This window comes from Castor canadensis, chromosome 4, assembly GCF_047511655.1.
Source record: "Castor canadensis chromosome 4, mCasCan1.hap1v2, whole genome shotgun sequence".
Classification (NCBI taxonomy): Eukaryota; Metazoa; Chordata; class Mammalia; order Rodentia; family Castoridae; genus Castor; species Castor canadensis.
The window spans coordinates 88,145,984-88,168,902 of NC_133389.1; the positions used below are offsets into that span (position 1 = coordinate 88,145,984).

Consider the following 22,919-nt stretch of genomic DNA (forward strand, 5'->3'; position numbering starts at 1 on the left):
TTAAACTTTTCCACAAAATAGAATGGGAATGAACACTGCCTAACTCATTTTATGAAGTCAGTATTGCACTCATCCCAAAACCAGACAAAGACATCTCCAAAAAGGAGAACTATAGGCCAATCTTCTTAATGAACATTGATGCAAAAATCCTCAATAAAATAATGGCAAACCAAATCCAACAACATATCAGAAAAATCATTTACCACAACCAAGTTGGCTTCATCCCAGGGATGCAGGGGTGGTTTCACATATGCAAATTGATAAATGTAATACAGCACATTAATAGAAGAAAAGACAAAAACCATTTGATCATCTCAATAGATGCAAAAAAAGCCTTTGATACTATCCAACACCATTTCAAGATAAAAGATCTAAGGAAACTAGGAATAGAAGGAATGTACCTCAACATTGTAAAGGCTATATACCACAAACCTATAGACAACATCATACTTAAAGACCCCAGGGCCGCCAAGAAAAAAAAAAAAACACCAACAACAGGTGTTGGCAAGGATATGGGGGAAAAGGAACCCTTGTACACTGGTGGTGGGAATGCAAGCTTATGCAATCACTCTGGAAAACAATACAGAGGCTTCTTAAAAACTAAACATAGGTCTGCCATATGATCCAGCAATCCCACTTCTAGGGATATACCCAAAGGAATGAGACTCATGTTACTTCAGAGGCACCTGCACACCCATGTTTATTGCAGCATTATTCACAACATCCAAGCTATGGAAACAGCCAAGATGCCCCACTACTGACGAATGGATTAAGAAAATGTGGTATCTATACACGATGGAATTTTACTCAGCCATGAAGAAGAATGAAATCTTATTGTTCACAAGTAAATGGATAGAACTGGAGAACAGCATTCTGAGCAAGGTTAGCCAGACTCAGAAGACCAAAAATCATAGGTTTTCCCTCATATATAGAGTTTAGATTTGGGGAAAGGCAGTAATGTTGTTGGACTTGGGTCACACACTAAGGGGAGAGCACATATGGGAGGAATGGGGATAGATAGGAAACCCAAACTTGAAACCGTTTGATGTCTCCACTGCAGAGGAGCTAATACAGTAATCTTAAAGTGACAGAGGTCAATATGGGAACGTGACCGGGAAGTAGTGATGAGGTCAGGTAGAAATTAATCAATTTGGGTTGTAATACACTTGTGCATGGAAGCAATGCTAGGAATCTCTCTGTATAGCTATCCTTATCTCAACTAGGAAAAACACTATGTCCTTCTTATTTTTTATGTCTTCTCTTGGATAAAATTGGAGAAAAGGGCAAAACAGATTCTGCCAGGAAGCGAGGGGGGTGGGGAGGAAAGGAGGGCCAGGGAGCTAGGGGGAGAAATGACCCAAACAATGTTGCACATATGAATATATGAATAGAGACAAAAACTTTTTAATAAAATTTTAAAAAAAACAAGGAGATGTGTATGTTCTGTGTCACTCCCTCCTCTGCCACACCCAAACCCAGGGAAAGGAATGACGTAGGGGAACTTGCCTGTTCTTCAAATCTACTTCTTTCAGCTGATCTGGAGGGCAAGCAGTCAGCAAACATGCTAGAAGTTTCTTTCGCCAATACTCTCTCTTTTGCCTTATTCTCAGGTGATGCAGAACCTTGTCAAGAAAGAGTGGTACTATTTATTAGATCCTTCACGTTCCTCTCAGCAAACCACTCACATTGAGAACTCAGATGTTCCCCCAGTGTGTGTTAAATGAATCTTGAAAATTGAGATGTACAAATTATACCAGAGACAGAAGGGCTCCCGAATCAGGGCAATTGTTGATGAAAAATATCAACATATACAAAGAAATGTGTCAGTTATGTGGGAGTAAGGTACTTTTTCTTCCTAAATAGAACTCAAAAGGCTCATCAACTAAGAGAAAGGATTAACAAATGGGACTACATGAAGTTAAAAAGCTTCTGCACAACAAAAAAATGGTCACCAGATTGAAGAGGCCACCCACAAAATGAGAGAAAATCTTTGCCAGGTATACATCTGACAAGAGATTAATAACCAGAATATACAAGGAGTTCAAAAAACTAAACTATCAAAAAATCAATGACCCAAAAAAGAAATGGGCTAATGAACTGAATAGAGCTTTTTCAAAAGAAGGGGTCCAAATAGCCAAAAAGCACATGAAGAAATAGTCAACATCTCTGGCCAAAAGGAAATGCAAATCAAAACCAGGTTTATATTCCATCTCACTCTTGTTAGAATGGCTACCATCAAGAACACAAACAACAAATGTTGGTGAGAATGTGGAGAAAAAGGAACCCTGATACATTGCTGGTGGGAATGTAAATTAGTACAACCCTATAGAAAACAATATGCAGGCTTCTTTAAAAACTAAAAATAGATCTGCCATATGATCCAGCAATTCCACTCCTAGGGATATACTCAAAGGAATGTAAGTCAGGTTACAGAAAGGCACTTGCATACCCATGTTTATTTGCAATAGCTAAGCTATGAAAATAGCTAAGATGCCCCACTACTGATGAATGGATTAAGAAAATGTGGTATTTATATACAATGGAATTTTCTTTAGCCACAAAGCAGAATGAAATTTGTTGTTTGCAGGTAAATGGATGGAACTGGAAAAACTCATCTTAAGTGAAGTTATCCAATCTCAGAAAACCAAAGGCTGCATGTTTTCCCTCGTACGTAGAATATAAATCTAGTACAAATACAGAAATATTATGAAAAATAGGTAGGCTAAGGGGAAGTCATGTATGAGAGGGGAAGGGTAAAAGAAGGAAGTTTAAAAGATGAATATGGTTGATGTACTTTTTAAGAAAGAATATAGAATTTTTAAATCTGTTGAAATCACCGTAAGAAAAGGACTAAAGGAGAAAGAAGAAAAATAGAAGAGATGAACTAATTTGGGTTACAATACATATGTACATGAAAATGTCACAATGAAACACCCTGAATAGTTATCTTAAACAAAAAATTGCCTTTTTTTTTTTTTTTTTGCAAAAACAGACAGAAGGAAGGCAAATCAGGTCCTGTCTGGGGGGTGAGTACTAATGGAGGTGGGAGAATAGAAGGAAAGGTGGGTTAGAGGGTGAATACGGTGGAAATAGTCTGTATAGATGTATGTAAATGGAAAAAATGAGACCTGTTGAGACTATTCTAGGAATGGGGAGAAGGAGGATAAGAAATTTGGGAAGGTGAATTCAACTATGATAGATTGTAAGAAATTTTGTAAATGTCATAATGTACCCCCAGTACAACAATAATAAAAACAATCTGCTTCTTAAAAACTAATTGAGAGAATTACTATTGTTATTGAACTATTGGAAAGCCTACATAATAACCCAAAAATCAATGTCCTGAAGTCTGATGGCCCATGGAGAGTCATTAACAACATTTTAGCTCTTGTCTTTGTAATTTCATCTTTGCAGTTACATATATATGATTATATACAGAATTTTTACCAGCATAGGATCGAATATTTTATTCTGCCTATCCCTTTCCTTGGATGTACTATGATAGTATTCACATACCACTGTATATATGCTGCCATATCAGACATTACACTGAATACAAACGTCACGACTTAGATGTACAATAGGCAGTTCATTCGCCAGCTGTGTTGTCAAGCAGCTGTTTCTAATTTATCTCTATTAAAAAGAAAACCACAGAGAACATACTTGTGGATACATTCTACACATACACTGAGATGGGTTGTTTGCCATACACCAGCAGAGTTTTGGACTTTTCTGGATAATTATCTGTATGCCAGTACTTTATTGAACATTTTTGATACATTGCCTCATTTGTTCCTCATAAAAGGATGTGAGATATTATTCATTTAGTTTGACATAAAGAGAATTTGGGTTCTGATTTGTTAGATGGTCGCATGACGAGTAAGAGAAAAGACTGGACTTGGGTCATGACTGTCCTTGACTAAGGTTGGACCCAGCCACAGAGTGGAATCACCCCAAGGTCTAAAGACCTGTTACACTCTTTCCCAGGTAATTCATCCTTGGGGGAATACTCTAATGAGATTTGTTTTCCAATTTATTCTGTAGTTAATGGCTATTGTTATGTAGTGAAGCAATCATTGAAACCTTTCTGAATTTCTCGTAATATTTCCACTAGCTAATTTCGGATAGACATTCCTGTCATTATATTACCTATAAATAATAAACTTACTTCATACTTTCCAATTTTCATGCCTCTTGATTTGTTGTTTTAATGTCTATTTTGGTAAGTAATAGAAATGACAGTAGGTGTTGTTTTCTTGTGTCTGACCCATATAATGTGGTATCTTTGATTAGCTGGGAACAGCTGATACTTCAGATACATCTCCTATACCTTCATGCTAAGAAAAATACATTCCTAAGAAGTAAGATTTTGTTTTGTAAAGCATAATGCTAAATTTCACCAAATACATAATTGACAACTGGTAAAATAATGTTTTCCCCTTTAACCTATTTATATCATGAGTTACATTAATAGATTTTCTAATGTGCCATCCTATGTGCTTTTTAAGCAGAATAAGTAGAATAAATCCTACTTAGTCATGGTGAATTATTCATTGAATATGCTAGTGGGGTTGATTTTCTAGTTTATTATTAAGATCTTTGCTTTATATGATTGGGAAATTGGTCATTTTTTAAAAATTTTGTACTATCATTTTTAAGTTGTAACTGCAAGGCTTATTCTACCCATCTAAAAATAAATAAAATTATTGAAAATGGAATTTTTTTCTGTGATCTGCAAAATTGAAATAATATCAGCGTCATTTATCTGTCCCTTGAAGGACCATCAAACACTTGTAAAGCCATCTAGGCTGACAACTTTCTTAGATATAGTTCTTCAAACAAGCATTTGATTTGTTTTAAAGTTATTTATCTTATTATATACCAGTTTTGGCAATATATATGTACATATATACATAAATTATAATTAGACTTTAAAGGTTAGTCTAAAATTTTACCAAGTATTCTTATATAATTGATTTAACTTGTGTATATTTGTCATTGCTCTTTTTGCATGTTTTTTAGTCTGTTACTAAATAATACCCATATATTAAATAATATATAAATAATATAATAAATAATATAAATATATAAATATTACTAAATAATATCATATTATTCTTTGTCCAAAATAAGCTCTTTGAATTAAATATAAATTTTACTCTTTTCCATTTCTTAATCTATAGAATATTTTAATTTTTATTAGTCCTTTCTATCTCTTTGCACTTGTTTCACTGATCTTTTTCATTTATTTTACAGATTTGTTCATTTTCTTTCCTCATAAAGTATTTTGTTTTTAAAAATGTACAGAAATGGTGTGGTCCTGACTCATGCATCCTTTTTTTTGCTTTCAGATGAATGACAATTTGGCTAAGGATAGATTTGGGGGCATAACCTTTTCCAGCAAACTGCTGTAATCATTGCTTCATTATCTCCTTGCATCTAACACTTTGGAGAAGTCTGTGGATCGTCCAGATTTTCCTTTTCTTTTTCAAATACCTGGCTAATAGATTCTTGTTTTTGTTTTAACACCATGATACTTCTAGAATTCTTTCTTCATCCTTGACATTCAGCACTTTCTCTAATTAAGTTTCCTTTTTACCCGTGGACCTTTCCATATGCAGTTCATCCTTCATTCTCCAGGGGTTGGTTATTGTTATTCAGCCCACTCCTAGCATGGAGGAAAAAGCCACTTTCTAAGCTAGTAGGACTGAGAGTTAGATCTTCAGCACTGCTCAAGTCCACTGGGTCAATCTGTGGACACCCTGGTTCATCAACCAGCTGGCCTGCCTCAGGCAACATCATTATCTCCTGGCTGTCTCCCCTGCAGGCACAAAGGCATGAGCTGTGCTGGGCTGAGATGTTTGAGTCAAGGGACAACCTGAAGTTTAACTCTCAATCCAAGTGAAGAGGTGAGAGAGGGATCACATTTTTAGAACATATTTGCCAGATATTTCTAATAGTATTATGACAATTACTTATAACCACACATCAGTTCTTCTACAATACTCAAATAAGAACCACAGTATGGGATTGGATAGAAAATCTGACTTCACTATAAACAAACCTTACATCTTTGATGATGAAAAATGAAGAAAGAAAGTTAAATCTGATAGAACCAATGTTTTTCAGGAACTGGGTGTATAGTGTCGAGAACACACTAATGGAGGCTGGTAGTACCACATAGAAAAACTACTATTTTCATGAGTTAATTAATCATAATTTACCTTGTATCTATTAATAAATTATTTCAAATACCCCAATGAAAAAATACACCATGACTTGCCTATATAATATCTACCCCCAGAAATACCACCATTTCGTACGAGAGGGATTCTAGTTAACCTCAAGGACATACAATTTACACAGGTGTGAATAAGAGGATCAGATATGCTCCTAAAATATTTCATATCACTGAGAAACATAAAAAAATAGGAAAAACTCTACTGAGAGTAAGAGGCCATAGTAAGGATCTAGAAGTTGAAAAGCACAACTAATCTTGACTGAGCTTAATTTATGCCAGCTGTACATTCTATACACACTACTATTTCACACAGTATCCTCATTGAAACTCCACATCAATTCTGTGACTGGGAAACCAGTACTATATACATGTGCATAGTAAATAACAGAGGTCTTCTCTTCAAAATATGATGAGGGAAGTCTCTCACTTCAGCAAAGAGACCATGACTTCAGACTCAAGCATTCAGTTGCCAGAACTATTGGAATTCAAATTGCAAAACAAACTACATGTCTCACAAGTCAATTCCAAAAGTTAAATGTTAGTAACATATTAATTCATTTTTAAATTCTTAAAACCTGTAACATTATAATATTCCACAATTTTTTATTGCTATGCTGGGGTTACATTGTGGCATTTACAAAAGTTCTTACAATATATCACTATATCATAGTTGAATTCACCCCCTCCACCATTCTCCTTTATCTCCCCCTTCATGACTTAAGATTTCATAAAGTAATACTTTCATGTCCACAACTGGTCTTACATATCCAATGAAGAGACCTTGTACAGAATTGGTCCTCTGTCTTCCAAGCCCAACACCATTTGGACAACTGGAGATTACATGAAACTGGAGAACACATGCCAACACTCACTTGGATGAGCTTGGAAGTGATTCCTCCAGCCTCAGTCTTACCTTCCCATCACTGCAGTCCCAGCAAACATTTTGACTACAACATTATAAGACATTGATCTACAATCATTGGCTAAGCTTCTTTTGTATCCTGATGCTCAGAAACTGAGTATGATTTTTAAAACTGTTGTTTTATTTAAACAGCTGAACTTTGAGGTAATTTGTTACATAGCCATAGATGGTAGTTTTGGTTGAAAACAGAGAGTTATAGACAGTACAATATAGTAACTCTGGAATCTGCCATGTTCTTAGGAAAATTATTGATTTTTGTTGTTGGGCAGCTAAGCTGACTGAAATGTAACTGCAAATATTTTCTTCCCCATGGTATACAGCTCTTATACCTCTCTCCTGTTCTCATGCCCTCCCTATGCTGCTTTTTTAATCTGAACCTCACAGGTCTCCCTTGTGCCCACCAAAGATGACAGTCAGCCAAGTATTTGGGTAGAAATAGAGTTCATTCCTCTGTCATTTCTCTGCTTCTGAGTATTGCCCTAATTTCTAGCCTTGGGCTCTGTTCTGTGACCCTGTAGTATTTCTTCCTCCCAAGGTGTGCATGGTTGGGAAATGTATTAAATTAGGAAAAACATGAAAGTCACAGATCTGGCTCTCTATACCTTTATCTTTCAAGACTACATTGATCTCTGGTCCCCACTGATTGGCTGCAGAGCTTCCTGAAAGTCTCCCCAAAGGCACACTTGGTTTTGTTAGCGGCAACTATAGATGTGGGCAGATCATGCTCTAAATTTGGATCCCATTTCTTCCTTGGTCCTTGTCTTGCCAAGATTTCTTCCTTTAAACAGTCCAGCTTCATTCCTTTAGCTTTTAAGTGCATTTAGCCTCTAAAGTTGTGAAAGAAACCCACCACTTTTCCAAAACCTTAGCCCTGGGGCATGAGCAGTATAGAGTCAAAGAAGCAATAAATGCACAATTTATAGTCCTTCCTGTTCTTTGCATTGTACAGCTCTGAATTTATTTATTGTTTTTCATTTTTTTAAATAAGATTTATTAGTATATATTCATTATATGGGAGATCCATAGTGGCAATTTTGATTAGACTTATATTGTACACTAGTTACATTGTCCCCGTCATCTTTCCCCTTCAACCCCCTCCCTGCCCCTTTCTTTTCATGAGATAAAATTCTGTCCCAGCTTCTCTCTCCTTCTGAATGCTCCCCTGTTTCATTTTATACAGTTCTCATAATTGTTTTCTGGCGGGGCTTTGGAAGGGATTCCAAAGCTTGGCTTCAAACACTTCCTTTTGATTTTGAACGTAACGCCTTCGGGCATGGCAGAAGATTGAAGAACCTAAAAAAAATCTTTGTATTTGGAACTGGAGATGCTTAGGAAGACAGCAATCAGGAATTTTCCACGCAACATGGTAAACTGTACTGCAGAGCTCTAGGAGTTAACAACTGGTTGCCACATTCATGGGTAATTTTGATAAAGACCAATTAGCTATAAGAAAGCATGCTACAGAGAGCCAGCTTCACTGGGCTCAGCATTAGGCTATGTACTTGTATCAGTTTTCTCCTGCCATGTAACAAATTGCCACAAACTGAGCAGCTTTAAAACTGTTCCTATAGGTCAAATACTAGCAAGACATGGCTGGATTCCCTGCTCAGAGTATCACTAGGCTTAAATCAAATTGGGAGCCAGGCTAAGTCTTCCTCCAGAAATTCTGGAGAGAAATTGCATTCAACTTCATGCAACACGCTGGCAGAACTCAGTTCCTTGCAGTTGTAGAACTGTCAATCTGTCAATGACCTCTCTCAACTCCTTAGCACCACCTGCATTCTTGCTCATCTGCTCCTTCTGGCTTCAAGACAGCAGCAGTGCTGTCTTTAACTTCTTTAACTTCCCCTGCAATGAGCCAGAGGAAAATACTATGCTTTTATTCTATCTTTTTAAGATGGACCTACTATCACCGGTCATGTTTGATTGTCATGTATTGAATTGTACATAGCAAGTGGCTTTGTCATGACATTTCCATGCATGTGTATGAAGTACTTTGATCACATTTGCCCCTCATTTGCTTTTAAAGGGGCTTTTGTGATTAGATTTGACCCACCCAGATAATCGTTCTTAAGGTCACCTATGTCTTACAGCTTGACGTGGTCATGAGAGTAACAGCTCATTATATTCACAGGTTCTGGATATAAAATATGAAATGTTAGGGTCCATTTTAGAATTCTGTCTACTACAGTCTCATCACAGAAACATCTTTTTTGCTAGATGAAAATGCCAACTAAGTACTTGGGGGTCAGTATGGACATAGAATAATTTTGTAGATTATCTTTTTATGAATTTTATTTTTTTAATTTATCTTTATTGTTGTGCTGGGTGGGGGTACATGGTGGCATTTACAAAAGTTCTAACAATATATCATACTTGAATTCACCCCCTCCACCATTTTTTATCTCTCTCTTTTTTAAGCTTCATCTGTTAATTTAATTATTAATCAACAGGTAATGCACCCTTGTTTAAATCAACTAGACAAGAAAATCCAATGAGATTGAACTATCCCTATCAAAAAAATATACACGCTTGCTTACTTTTTAACACCTATATGTATAAGGAGAAGGATTACTAACCTGCACAGGAATACATTAAACTTCTGCATTTCCTCCTCATATTCATGTGTGAGTACTCATACATGACATTTGAGAACTAGAGCGTCAATTTGCACTCCAAACTGTAGACAGAAGCAGTGAATTTCACATAGAAAATGTGTGATGCTCACTGTAGCTTCATTTATAATAATGAAAAAAAGTTTAACAACAATAGAGTGCAAAGTACATTATAGCATATCCATAAGATGCAGTCATTTATTCATTCCTTTAGCTTCTCAAAAAATATCTATTGCTTACAAACATGTGTCAGATACTGTTAGCTTCTGGGGAACTACCAGTGATGCAAAGGATAACTGGAATATAAATTCCATTTGAAGAGGGGAGACATTAATCAAATAATCACAAAAACTAATAAAAATTGCAAATTCTAGAGGGTACAGCTATTTTAAATGGTGGTTATAGTTTAAAATTTGTCCAAAAAAATGAGAAAATTGCCTGTGTAATATTAAGTAAGAAGACTGTAATTGTAGATATAAAAAGATGCTAATAATATTACCTAAACATTGCATAGTTTAGGCATAGTTTAGATAGTGGCTCTCTTTTTTATATGTAGTTCCCAAGTTCTATAATTGACATGTATCCTTTCTATAAATAGAAGAGAACATTCTATTACAAAAAATGTGAAAATCAATATTATTTTTTCTACCCATATAATCAGCTGTGTAATATAAGCCAAATTTTTGCATCTTCTTTGTTTTGAATAATTAGGAACATAAAAATAAATGCTAAACAACCCAATTATCACTTGGCTTATTCCCACCCTTGTTCACCCTTTGCAGATGTTACTCAACATTCCAAAACCTTTCAAAAGTTTTCCCACAATAGCTCAGTGTGATGGTACACATCTGTAATTTCAGCTACTCAGGAGACAGAAGTAAGAAAACCCCAAATTCACGATCAGTCAAGGCAAAGTTATCAAGACCAAGTCTCAAAAACAATATACAAACAGAAGGGCCAAGGGTATAGCTCAAGTGGTAGAGTGCTTGTCTAGCATGTGTGAAGCTCTGGGTTCAATCTCTCAGTACCTCAAAGAAAGAAAAGAAGTTTTACTATAATAATCCCTTAACATAGCATTAGTATGGCAACATGTACTGGCCTCTGTAGCCAAGACAGTGTCTTCCCCCTTATCCCAAAATTACTGATTATGGAGGGCTTACCACATAGCTATCACTAAGCTAGATGTTTACACATAGTTGCTTCAAACTCTGCAATCAGCCCACACAGTGGGCATTATTATCTCCACTGGACAGATGAGGTACCAAAGGCCAATTATTACTTGCCAGATAAGAAAGGTCAAGAGCAGGATTTGAATCCAGGACTCTGACTCTTCAAAGCATGCTCTTTTCACTATTTTAGTTGACAGAATTCTCAGATGGGCCCCAAGATTGTCATCATGCCCTAGCATGCACATCTTCTATAATCTTTTTCTCTTGAGTATGAGCAGAACCCATGAATATAATGGAGCATCACTCTATGATTATGTTACATTTTATGGCAGAAAGAATTTTTCAGGCATAATTAATCTTTGAGTTAATTAAAAGGGAGATTATCCTGGAAGGGTCTAACCCAATAAGAAATGCCATTTAAAAGCAAACCAGGGCCCTCCATGAAGTTGGAGCGTTTCACCTGCTGGCCTGGCAAGAGGAAGCAGCCTTGAGTCCTACAGGTGCAAGGAATTGAAATCTTCTAACAACCAGTGAGTCTGGAAGAGTGTTTCTCACCCAAGATGCCTAAAATGAGATTGTTTAACACCTGCAAATACTTTACATCTGTTGAGACCTCAAGCAGAAGATCAAACTAACACATGCCCAGAATCTTACATGTGGAGACTATGAGATAATAAATTTGTATTGTTTTGATCTGGTAAATTTGTTTGTTATACAGCAATAGAAAACCAGTACAATTACCTTTTCCTTCTTCCTATCTCTGGTTTGACCTCCAGGTTTCTATTCAGGCTGGGGAATGGGCAGCTGGGGCTGGGGTGTGTGAGGAATTGAAGTCTTTGTTCATGAAAGAGTGTTTGGAAGCATGGGGTCCAATTGGGGTGGCTATGAATGATAAGAACTGAATCACCATCTAGGGTCTGTGACACAGACAAAACAGATGGAATAAACCAGCTCCACAGGACCATCCTAGAGACATCTCACAAAGGAAAGGAGAAGAGCTTTTATGACTGGTGGGCCTATTGGGGAAAAAAAAGGATTTATAAGGCATCCAAGTAATGTTTTCTCCTCTGAAGTTTCTTTGCCTATGTTGTACCATTGTCCCTAATCTCACAGGATCTGAGTATGAGCCACATCAGTCACCCAGTTACTGTTCCTCATAGCCAGTATGGATGCCCATAAAGTCAAGTTGGATTCAAACACAAACATCAGGTTGCATTGCTGGGGACCTCTCCAGGTTTCAGTTCAACCCTTGGATGTGGTAATAAGACAGATGGAAGATTCATGGCCACCCTTTCCAGAAAAATCCACTTCAAGACTGAAGTAAAGACTTCAGAAGTTGGCTTTGGACACATAGCATAAATTCCTATAATGTCTACTTTCATGTTAGTGAGAGCTTTAACAAGGTTACTCTGTCCAGTGAGAGTCCAAGGCCTCTTGGCCAACACCTTAATTTCATTTTTTGAGTTCTAATTCTTTGGTTTATGAGACTCATGCTTATTAAAATATAGGCAACTCTGGAAGAAATGACTCAATGTTAAAATCTCCTCAATCAACAGACAGCCACAAATGTCACACTCCTTATGAGCAGAAGTGGTCACAAAAGGAGTAAGAAATTGGGAAAATATTAAGAGTCTGAGGATGGAACAGCAAATATTTGCAGAATGGACACTAGCAATTATGGTCACTAAAGGCAATTTTTCCTTTGTTAGAAACATACAAGGTGGCTGGGTAGATCGGTCTTCATATGTCATTTTATTCTGCTGCAGCAAAAACATCTTTTATTTCAGTCAAGTTGAGGTGACCCTATTTTAGTAGAAATTCCCATGTACCTCCTCTCTCTGCAACTCAAAATTCACCTTTATTGTGCACTCCATCCACAGAAGAGGTGTAAACCCTAGTACCAAAGGCACACATGGGACATGGAATATGTGAGAAACATATTCAAATAAATGAAGAAATTACAAAGAACACAGAATCTGGGACTTCTGAGGACATTTACTCATGTCAGTAAAAAAGCACAGACAAAGAAAAAGTGGCCAAATGCTTAGTAGGGGCCATTTTCAAAGCACAGACACAAGTAAGGCCCCAACCACAGGCTGGAGAAGTTGTTCCCTAGAACACGGCAAGCAGAGAGGTCTCCATCTCACCTAAGTGTGGAAATTGCAGTGATGCTGTTACTGAAGTGTTGTCCCTGTATTGATGCCTGGCCATTCTAGACAGGCTCAGAAACCAGATGGTCTTGGGAATCTGCCATGGTAAGGAGGACAACTCCATCCCCTCATCCCATCAAGATCACCTTCCTACTCCCCTTGGACTCTGGCATCCAAAACAGTTCATGCCATCATCTTTGTGAATGGCAGAACGTGATTTCAGTGAGGAGACTACAATGTCAAAATGAGCTTGCTTACCTGAGGGTTGGGAGGAGGGAATGATGGATGTGATGGAGTAATTTCACCTACGGCAGCCCTGGGAAATCTCTGGCACCTTTTTCAAGAACAGGGACAAAGTCACAAACTTAATAGCTGACAAGGATTATGCTGTGCTAGAATTTAGCAGTATTCTAACAATGAGTATTAGCTAAAACCTGGGCAGATGTGAACCTTGAATATTTGGATGTGTATCCACTCCATCAATCATTTGTGGACAGTTACTGCAGATGTCATGCACTTTGCTAGTTGCTGAACATCCAATGATAAAAGGAAGTTGGCGGTACTGAAAGGTGAGCCCATTACCAGAAAATGTCACACTGGATGAAGTTGCTACAACAGAGGCAAAGTTCGGGGTCTGCAGAAGAAGAAAAGCAAAGTAGCCAACAGTTCCCTTTCCCTGGGGCTAATCTCAAACTCTTAGGGTTACTGGTTCTCAAAGGCAAATCTTTCCCAGAAGCCCTACATGAATCTGCATATGTGACTTAGCTCCCAGCTTTATACAAATTGCCAAATAAGTAACTACTTTTTGTGTGGTTTTTTTTCTTTTTATTACTATATTATTGTACTGGCATACACTCTGACATTTATAAAAGTTCTTACAATATATCATAGTTGAATTCACCTCCTCTATCATTCTCCTTTATCCTCCCTTCCCCCATTCCTGAAATAGTTTTAATAAGTCTCATTTTTCCATTTACATACATGCGTACATAACATTTCCACTACATTCAGCCTCCTTCACCCTTTCCTTGTATCCTCCCTCCTCCCACTGGTACCAACCCCAAGACAGGACCTGTCTTACCCTCCTGATCTTCATTTGTTGAAAAAAACCTTTTTTGTTTGTTTGTTTAAAGGATTTTCTTGTAACATTTCCATATATATATGTATTATAACTTGAATTAGTTAATAACCTCTATTTTTCTCCTTTTTACCTTAGTCCCCTTCTTATGGCAATTTCACAGGTTTAAAAATTCTATATTAATTATTGTATAGAAAGTGCATCACCCATATTCACCTTCTTAACTTCCTTCATTTACCCTCTCTCTCCCGTTAATAACCTCCTTTTACTATAACCTGTTTTTCATAATATTGCTTATATTTGTATTGTGTCTATCTCCCACATATGAGAGAAAACATGCAGCCTTTGTCTTTCTGAGCCTGGTTTACTTCACTTAACATGATGCCCTCCAATAACTGTTTTTGATTGATTGATGTGAAATAGTTATCACTGGGTTTGTTAATACCCTGTAGCAAACTTGGCAAGTTCAAGTGCATCCCAAAAATATTCTACAATATAACTTCATTGGGTCATAAGTGAGAAGAAAAAAAGGTACATTTCAATTGAGCCTTAGCATGGGAGGAAGAAGGAGCTCAGGGAATAGAGATAAGAAGGCTGTCATGTTCCAAATGCCAGCAACTTCAAAGGAGAAGCCTTTTACATTTATGGGGATTTGATTATCCAGAGAGATAAGACAGAAAGTGGTAAGGGAAATCAAACAGAAATAAAACTCTAGAGATTGTCTGAGAAACCAGGTTATTTGGAAAAAAAGAAACCATTCAGCCCTGTTGTTTTCTATTAAGAATAAAATCTTCAAAGCCAAGATTTCCAGGCTGGGGTTATTTGAATCCTCTATAACAAAGATGAAAAATTTAAAAATGAAACATACTGAACTAAAACCTATTTTTTAAAATCTAAAGCATTGATTTGTGCTATAGAAGAGTGATTTTACAAATATACCGACTGTTTTGGGAGAAACCTGTAAATCCATGATAAGACTTATTGCAAGCCATATTTTACCCTTAAATATCCTTTTATATAAATATATAAATAAAAATCCTCAAACTGTTTAAGGTTGTGTCTTCTGACATTATATTCCCCCCTCAGGAATTCCAATCTTGATATCTTAACAATAATGAATATGCCTAAATTTAATGATGAAACAAGATACGCAGGAGGTATTTCTTTGCCTTTAACAGATTTAACAGTAACACATTCCCCTAGACTCTGAACATCACAGCCGTGGGCGTGCACATGTGTGCACACACACATACACACACACACACATTTCACTGTCCAGAAAGCAGACAGAGGAAAAGTAATATTCAGTCCACAACATGCTTTAAAATATTGAGACAGAGACAGAGGGACAGAGACAGACAGAGAACCTCATAACTGGAGTGACAGCAATTATTTTAGATTCCCTGACTGACACTGGACTCAGGTCCTAGCTATTTATATGCAGACTTTATGTCACAGGACGATTAAAATTGACAGCTACCCGAGCCTACCTATTTAGAGAAAGTGCTCTCCTTTTGCTGGTTGGGAAAATAAACCTTAGAGTAACTGAGTCCGTTCTTCATTTCATTTTCCCAGCACATACCTCGTTCATAGCTAACCCAATCTATAAATGTAAGTCATCCAGCTCTAACTCAAGGGAAGAAAGTGGCAAAGCTAAGGGATTAGGCAGCTCCAATTCATCACCCAGAAAATAAACAGGACCCTGCTATTGTGGTGGTAAGAAGGTAGTGACTGGGGTTATAACTAAGAGCTCTAGCCGCAGTTGTTGAGTGGGACCCAACCAATAAAAGCTTGACCTTGAGGAACAAGAAGAATCAGAAGACAGATGATCGGGCCAAAGAGATGAGTTTTGTACTCTGTAAAATGAAAGTAGGTTCTATAATTCCTTATATTTCTCTGGTTCTCCACTTTACAAGGCAAATTAACAAACATATTCACATTTGATCTTCATGACCTTGTTGGTGAGACAGTCTCAAAAGCCCAGTCCAGGTGACTTCAAAAGATGCTTCCCAAATCTGTCACTTTATCATTGCACAAGATCCCTGTATTTATTTTTATTTTCTGAACCCAAGTTTGTTTGCAATAATGACAGCCTCTGGTGAAACTTGGTTATTAAAGCTCACAGTGCTGAGGGGTAAATTTTTTAAAAGAAAATATCCAATTTACCAAGCATAGGAAGCATGACTTTAAGGTACTGAATCTAATAATATTTTCTAACTTTTACAGCTGACTAACAAAGACCAAATCAGCACTGCTTTCAGTGTGGTCTGCTTGTTCTGAAAACACTTATAGTTGCCAATATGTTTGGGCCTTTTTATTGAATGTACATCCATCTTGGGTCAAGGGTCTCCCAAGAAAATCAAGCTTGCTTCTTTATAGTCACACTTGTTTTGAGCCAAAGGCTTCATTGCTAATTAGTCAAGCTGTCCACTCAAGTTATTATAGCAAAGTGAGTTTGGCTAGTTCAACAAATTTTATACCATAGAAAGGAAAGATTTGTCACCTCTAAAGATATTCAGAAGAATATAATGCTGACTCCACAGAGAAACTCCTCCATGTTTCCCACAACCGAAGCTCCCCTAGCAGAATGATGGTGATAGCTCATTGCTATTTGTGTCTACAATGTCTGGTACAGTGGCTGTCACATAGCCAGCACCCACGCCAAGCTTCCTAGGCATGCGAGCTTGCAGTCATACAGGGATCCTCCTTAGATCAATCTTGCACTTGTTCTGATGCTCTGCTCTCACTATTTAAATTTTTCTTTTTTTTTCTTTTTTTTGCAGTTACAGGGGTTTGAATTCAGGGCCTACATCCTGAGCCACTCCACCAGCGCTTTTATTTTTGTGATGGGTTTTTCTTGAGATATAATCTCACTAACTATTTGTCCAGGCTGGCTTCAACCCATGATCCTCCTGATCTCTGCCTCCTGAGTAGCTAGGATGATAGGCATGAACCACCAGAGAGAGTCCAGCTCACCATTTATTTTATTTTATTTTTTTATATATCCAAAGAAATTTATTTATTTATTTATTTTTATTTTTTTTTCTTTTATTATTCATATGTGCATGCAAGGCTTGGGTCATTTCTCCACCCTGCCCCCACCCCTCCCTACCACCCACTCCGCCCTCTCCCTCTCCCCCCCCACCCCCTCAATACCCAGCAGAAACTATTTTGCCCTTATTTCTAATTTTGTTGTAGAGAGAGTATAAGCTATAATAGGAAGGAACAAGGGTTTTTGCTGGTTGAGATAAGGATCCAGCTCACCATTTAAATTCTTAACAATTTAACAAAGGTCCTGCATTTTCATTTTGAGCTGAGTCCTACAAATTATGTAGTCATCATCATTCAATAATTATTTGCTAAACTGAATTGTACTGTTGTGGGTCTGGAACCTACTTGTAAGAAACAAAAAAGAGAAGGCGCAAAAACCGAGGTTTGACTTTTTCCAGTATTTAACAACTTTCCAGTCTCTAAGCAAGTATGTTCTAACTAATAATAGTTTGAGATTTTGAGATGCCTACAAAATAAACAGCACAAATGAGACTCTTAAAGTTGGTTGTTATTACCATTTATCATCATTATTTTTATGCAGTTGGATTGAGTTGGAACTATCAGACATGACATATAAAGAAAAAATATAGAGAAAATCCCTAGTAATACTCTATAGTAAACAACAGGGAAAGAAGTAGGCTGCAATTTTTATAGCTCAAAAGTCATCATTTCAAAGTATGGCATTTTTGTAAAAATATCTGATTTGTGTATTTATGTCAATATTGTAGAGTTCAAATAAAATTCAGGAGATAAAAGTGTTTTAAACCTGAAAAGCATTAAACAGAGCCTGGCGCTAGTAGCTCATGCCTATAATTCTAGCTACTTAGATGGCAGAGATCAGGAGGATCACAGGTCAAAGCCAGCTCAGGGAAATAGTTCATAAGACCCTATCTCAAAAAAAATATTTGAAGAAAAGGGCTGACTGATGGAGTGTCTCAAGTTGTAGGCCCTGAGTTCAAACTCCAGTATCACAACAAATAAAATGTCTATACCATAATGTCTAAGTTATGACATATTTTGATTACTTATATATCCTCCTATTTAATTAATACACAATCTTAAAAGCTTTAGTCTATATAATCAGTTTTTCTTATGTACTATTAGATAGTTATGATCCTTTCTCTAATATGATGACTGTCAGACCCCTGTTCTAGGAAAAAAAACTTATAATAACTGCAATAAAAGAAATAAAGCATTTTCCTAGGAAATAGAATTTTGCTGTAAGAACATGTTTTTTTTGTTGGATGAATACTTTGAAAAGCCACCTACGGTGCAAGTTATAAAGAAACCTCACTCCATTATCTGCTCTTCCTGCCAAGAAGCCATACTTGAGGAAAAATAGATAGTGACATTTCTGCTAACTGCCCAATTCTTGTTTTGCTGAGTGGTAGGTATAGGTAAGCTGAGGACAGTAGCTACATTTCTTGATCCAAAAGAGAGGATTTCTTAGAACTCTTGGAAGGCAGGAAGTGGGCTAGGAAGACAAACTCAGATGGGAAGACAGAGTGACCTAACAAACAAATTTATTAAATAGGATATCATATGGAACTTCTTCCCCATCTTACAACCAAATCATCAGTAAAATATCTAGACCTCATAAATGGTTGATCAAAATTGCTTGGGGGTGATGCAGCAAAGATGTGTGAGGAACGCAGCTGAGGTAACATATGGGAAGCTTAATACATCCAGGATGCAGAAGCCCTAATACCACCTATCACATTGTGTCTATAGGAAACACAGAATGGCTATAGCATTCGAGACTGGTTCTTACACAAGTGTAATCAAGTAGGAACAAAAGAAGTCTCATATTTAAAATAATAATGTCTCCAGTATCTCTTTTTCTATAGTATTTACATTAAAATCTTTCCCTTCAACTGCCAGAAAAGTTCTTTCACTTTGACAAGTGGAAGAAAAATAAGATTATAACTGGACTAAGTGTTGTCAATTGGGGCTAATTGGCAATAGCCACACCCTTCTAGGTTTCATCCTAAATCAAAAAGACTAGAAGACAAAAAACTACATTTCTAAGACTCTCTTAGACTTGGGAATATGGACAAAATTGAGACTTTTTGAGTGAAATAAACTCATGCAAGATTTGGAAGGCAAACAGAGTGGTAGTATCCTGCAACAGTGGACAAGCCAGTAGGGGCTACACTCCACACTCCTCTTTGTCACTTGCTTGTGTCATGGTGGCAGGAACTATGGCTGCAATAGAAGCAGATCCCAGCTACTGCAGTGGCTTCCAGATTCTTGTTTCTATAGCTGTTTATAATTTCGTAAGCATTGAATTTCCTGGATGAAATCCTGTCCTGCCAGAAATCCTTATCAGAGATTTGTTTTTCTTCAACAGACTGCACTATACAGTGCTATATGAGATCAACCATATTAATAGATATCTAGATTTAAACAGTCAATGGTTTTGCTTCAATCAGCATGATCTCTCTCCCAACTTTTCAGCAAAAGGAAAAAAAGCATTTCTTCTTGCTATCTTAATTTATTCAGTTCTATTAATATTTAGAAAACACCCACTAGGCAATGGCACTACTTATTAAATTATGAAAAACTTTAACACCATGTGGTATGCAATTGCACATTTTAAAATATTCAGTCACCATCAATAAAACAGAATGGCAGCTATTGAAATAGTCAGATTGATTAGAACTTCCTTAGAAAGCAACTTAAATGAGCTTAAATGTGGCCTTAAGTTCAGCTCATGTGCATCTTAACAAAGCAGGGAGGTCAGGCAAATTTCTTTACCTACCCATAAGCAAGGCATATTGCCTCTTCCATGCTCATTTTCTAATCATCCATCTCTTTTGAAGTTTCTACTCCTCCTCCATCTACCTAATGACAACTCTGATGTCCTCACAAGACCAGATGAAATCTTACCTCTTCCAGGGAGATTTCTCTGGTTTACTTGCAGTCACTTGCTGTGTTATAATTTTTATATATATTCCATTCCCCCCATTCTTCTTGATATGTCATGTTGGTTCTATTTCCTTTTCTCTGGATATAGAAACATATATAGAGTAAATTCAAGATGTTAAGGATTGGCTTTTTTAGTTTGGATTCTTAAATGTGTGTGTGCACATGTGTCTGCATGCATGTGTGTATGTATATGTGTGTGCATGAGAGATTGTGATACGTGTGCATGTGTGTCTGTGCATTTTGCCATTACTTCATCTCCAGCATCTACTACTTGACATTTGTTAGGCTCCCAATAAATATTTGCCAAACAAATACGCTATCAACAAATATTTACCAAAAATCCAGTAGTCCCTCTGCATTGTATAGAATTATTATAGGACTAATTTCCCAACCTCCTTCCAACCTGGGATGGCCACATGATTTATGCTTGCCAGTAGAATATGGGCAGAAGTGATGTGTGTCTTTTCTGAAATAGAGTGTTCAAAGCAAGTCCCTTTCCCCTCCAGGAGCTGGAATAAAGAGGGCCAAGGCAAAGGTAGTTAGGGGCCACAAGAAAAAAAAGTCTAGATCCCCAAGGTACCATATGGAGGGGCAATTTTCTGCTGGGAAACCTATATTGAACACTTAAACAAATGAGAAAATATACTCAGTTACATAAAGATCTGTATAAAATCTGTAGAGGAAGTTTTATTCTTAACAACTAAAAACTAGAAACAACCAAATGATCATCCACTAGTACATGGATGAATATATTGTGACAGATACATATAACAGAATGGTGCACAGCATTAAAAATGAGTGTGCATTGCATCTGTGTAAGCTGTTGAATAATAGGGGAGCAAGTTGATAGAGAAAGAATAAGTAATAGAGGGGGTCAATCTGATTAAAGTATGATATATACTTGTGTGCAAAACCCCTCTTGAACAATCATATACACTTAAAATTGAAGGACCAGAACCTAAAACAGGTCTTATTTAGGGAAAGGTACCAAAGGGAGAGGGTGAAGGAGGGCAAATATGGTCACTATATTTTGTACACATGTATGAAAATAGACCAATGAAACCTAATGAAAATGTTTTAAGAAGGGAGAAGGGGAATGTGGGAGAATGATGGAGGGGTGAATCTACTTAAGATACACTGCAAGCACAAATGTAAATATCACAATGAAACCCCCTGTACAACTAATATATGCTAATGAAAAAAGGAATATACTAATATATACAAGAATACAGATGAGTCTTAAATACTATTTTGCTAAGTAAAAGAAGGAAGATACAAAAAGCTGTATATGGAATGATTTCACTAATGTTATAATTTAGAAAAGACAAAACCTTAGGAAGGGAAATCAGAACAGTGGTTGTTAGGTTCTGGCAGAAGCAACAAGAGTCACAAGAGAATTTTTAGAGATGATAGAAATGTTAAACACTTTGATGGTGGTGGTGGATACTTAACTATATTTGTCAAAGCTCATTGAACTGTACACTTAAAAAGGGTAAATTTTACTCTATATAAATTATTCCTGGTTTTTAAAAAAAATCTACAACATGAAAAATTGAGATCCTATAGTTTACGTGATGCATAACCAAATGTGCAGTGTAACCCTAGCTAGTACATGAATGAAGACAGGAGGAATGAAGTCACACACCATATCAGAGGCTGCTTTTGCATGCTCCAAGAAGCCCTGTGTGCTGCTGAGCTTATAATAAGTGCTCGGGAAAAACGTGTTGAAGTAAATTTAATTTCTCTCTCACAATTTTTACATTCTGTAGTTTGCCTGCAATCATTTATGTATTCATTCACCCATTTCCTCCCATCACTGCACACCATAAAACAAAAGCTGCCAAGCTCCATGCTCTACAAACACGTTTTTCAAATACTTTTGATGCAAGCAATCAAGCATTGGTCTGTTTTATTCATAAGGCGATTTTTCTTTCTAGCTGCTGGAGCCACTTAAACGTTTAATATCCATAAAACTGCTTTAATTTTTTAAGAACACAAATGGGGATTCCATTTCACTGAATATAGAATCATTTGGTGTCATAGCAACAAGCCTCATTGCGCCATTCACAATTCACTTACTAAGGGTCATTATTGAATACAGTCTGACTTTCCTGGTCATCATTCTTACTCACAGATTTGGAGTCCTAAGCTTCCAATACTGTGAGATTTCCCCTACCTTTCTACCTTGTAACCACATTTTCTACCTTGTGAAGGCTTAACAGGTCTAACATTTTACTGGGCCTATTTCCCAAAATTAATGTGGATGAATGAAAGTGTATTGGAAAAGAAACAATTTAAGAAAAGAAGTAGATTCTCTATGATTTTCTAGAAAGTATTCCTCAGGAATGTGTTGGGTTAGAATATTAAAGTAGTTTGGTAAGAAGGGGGTTGAAGACTTTGGAATCAGTGAGATGTTCATTGAAATTCCAACTCACATATTTGCTAGTTGTGTGTTCTGGGCATGCTGTTCAAGCTCCCTGAGCCTCACTTGCCTCACCTGTAAAAATACGAAGATAAACAAATTGACAACAAGGGGTTAAGGATTTTACATATTACCCCTCCCAATGTTTGCTGAATTGTTAAATAAGACCTGGTGGAAGAATGATTCTTAATATAAGTAGCGAATATTTTAAGGGAAGAATATCAGGGTACAAAAACATTAGGCCACTCTTGCATCTCACACATAAGAATGGTCTAAAAGAGAAGACACTTTGAAATTTGAAGGAATTTGTTGTACTATAAAGGACGATATAATTCAAAAAACT

At 36.8% G+C, this 22,919-nt stretch overlaps 1 pseudogene; it reads right to left on the reverse strand.

Moving 5' to 3' along the window:
- Positions 1-15,766, reverse strand: part of LOC141422691 (AT-rich interactive domain-containing protein 1A-like) — a 139,329-nt pseudogene extending 123,563 nt beyond the window's left edge.
- Between the last annotated feature and the right edge of the window lie 7,153 nt (positions 15,767-22,919).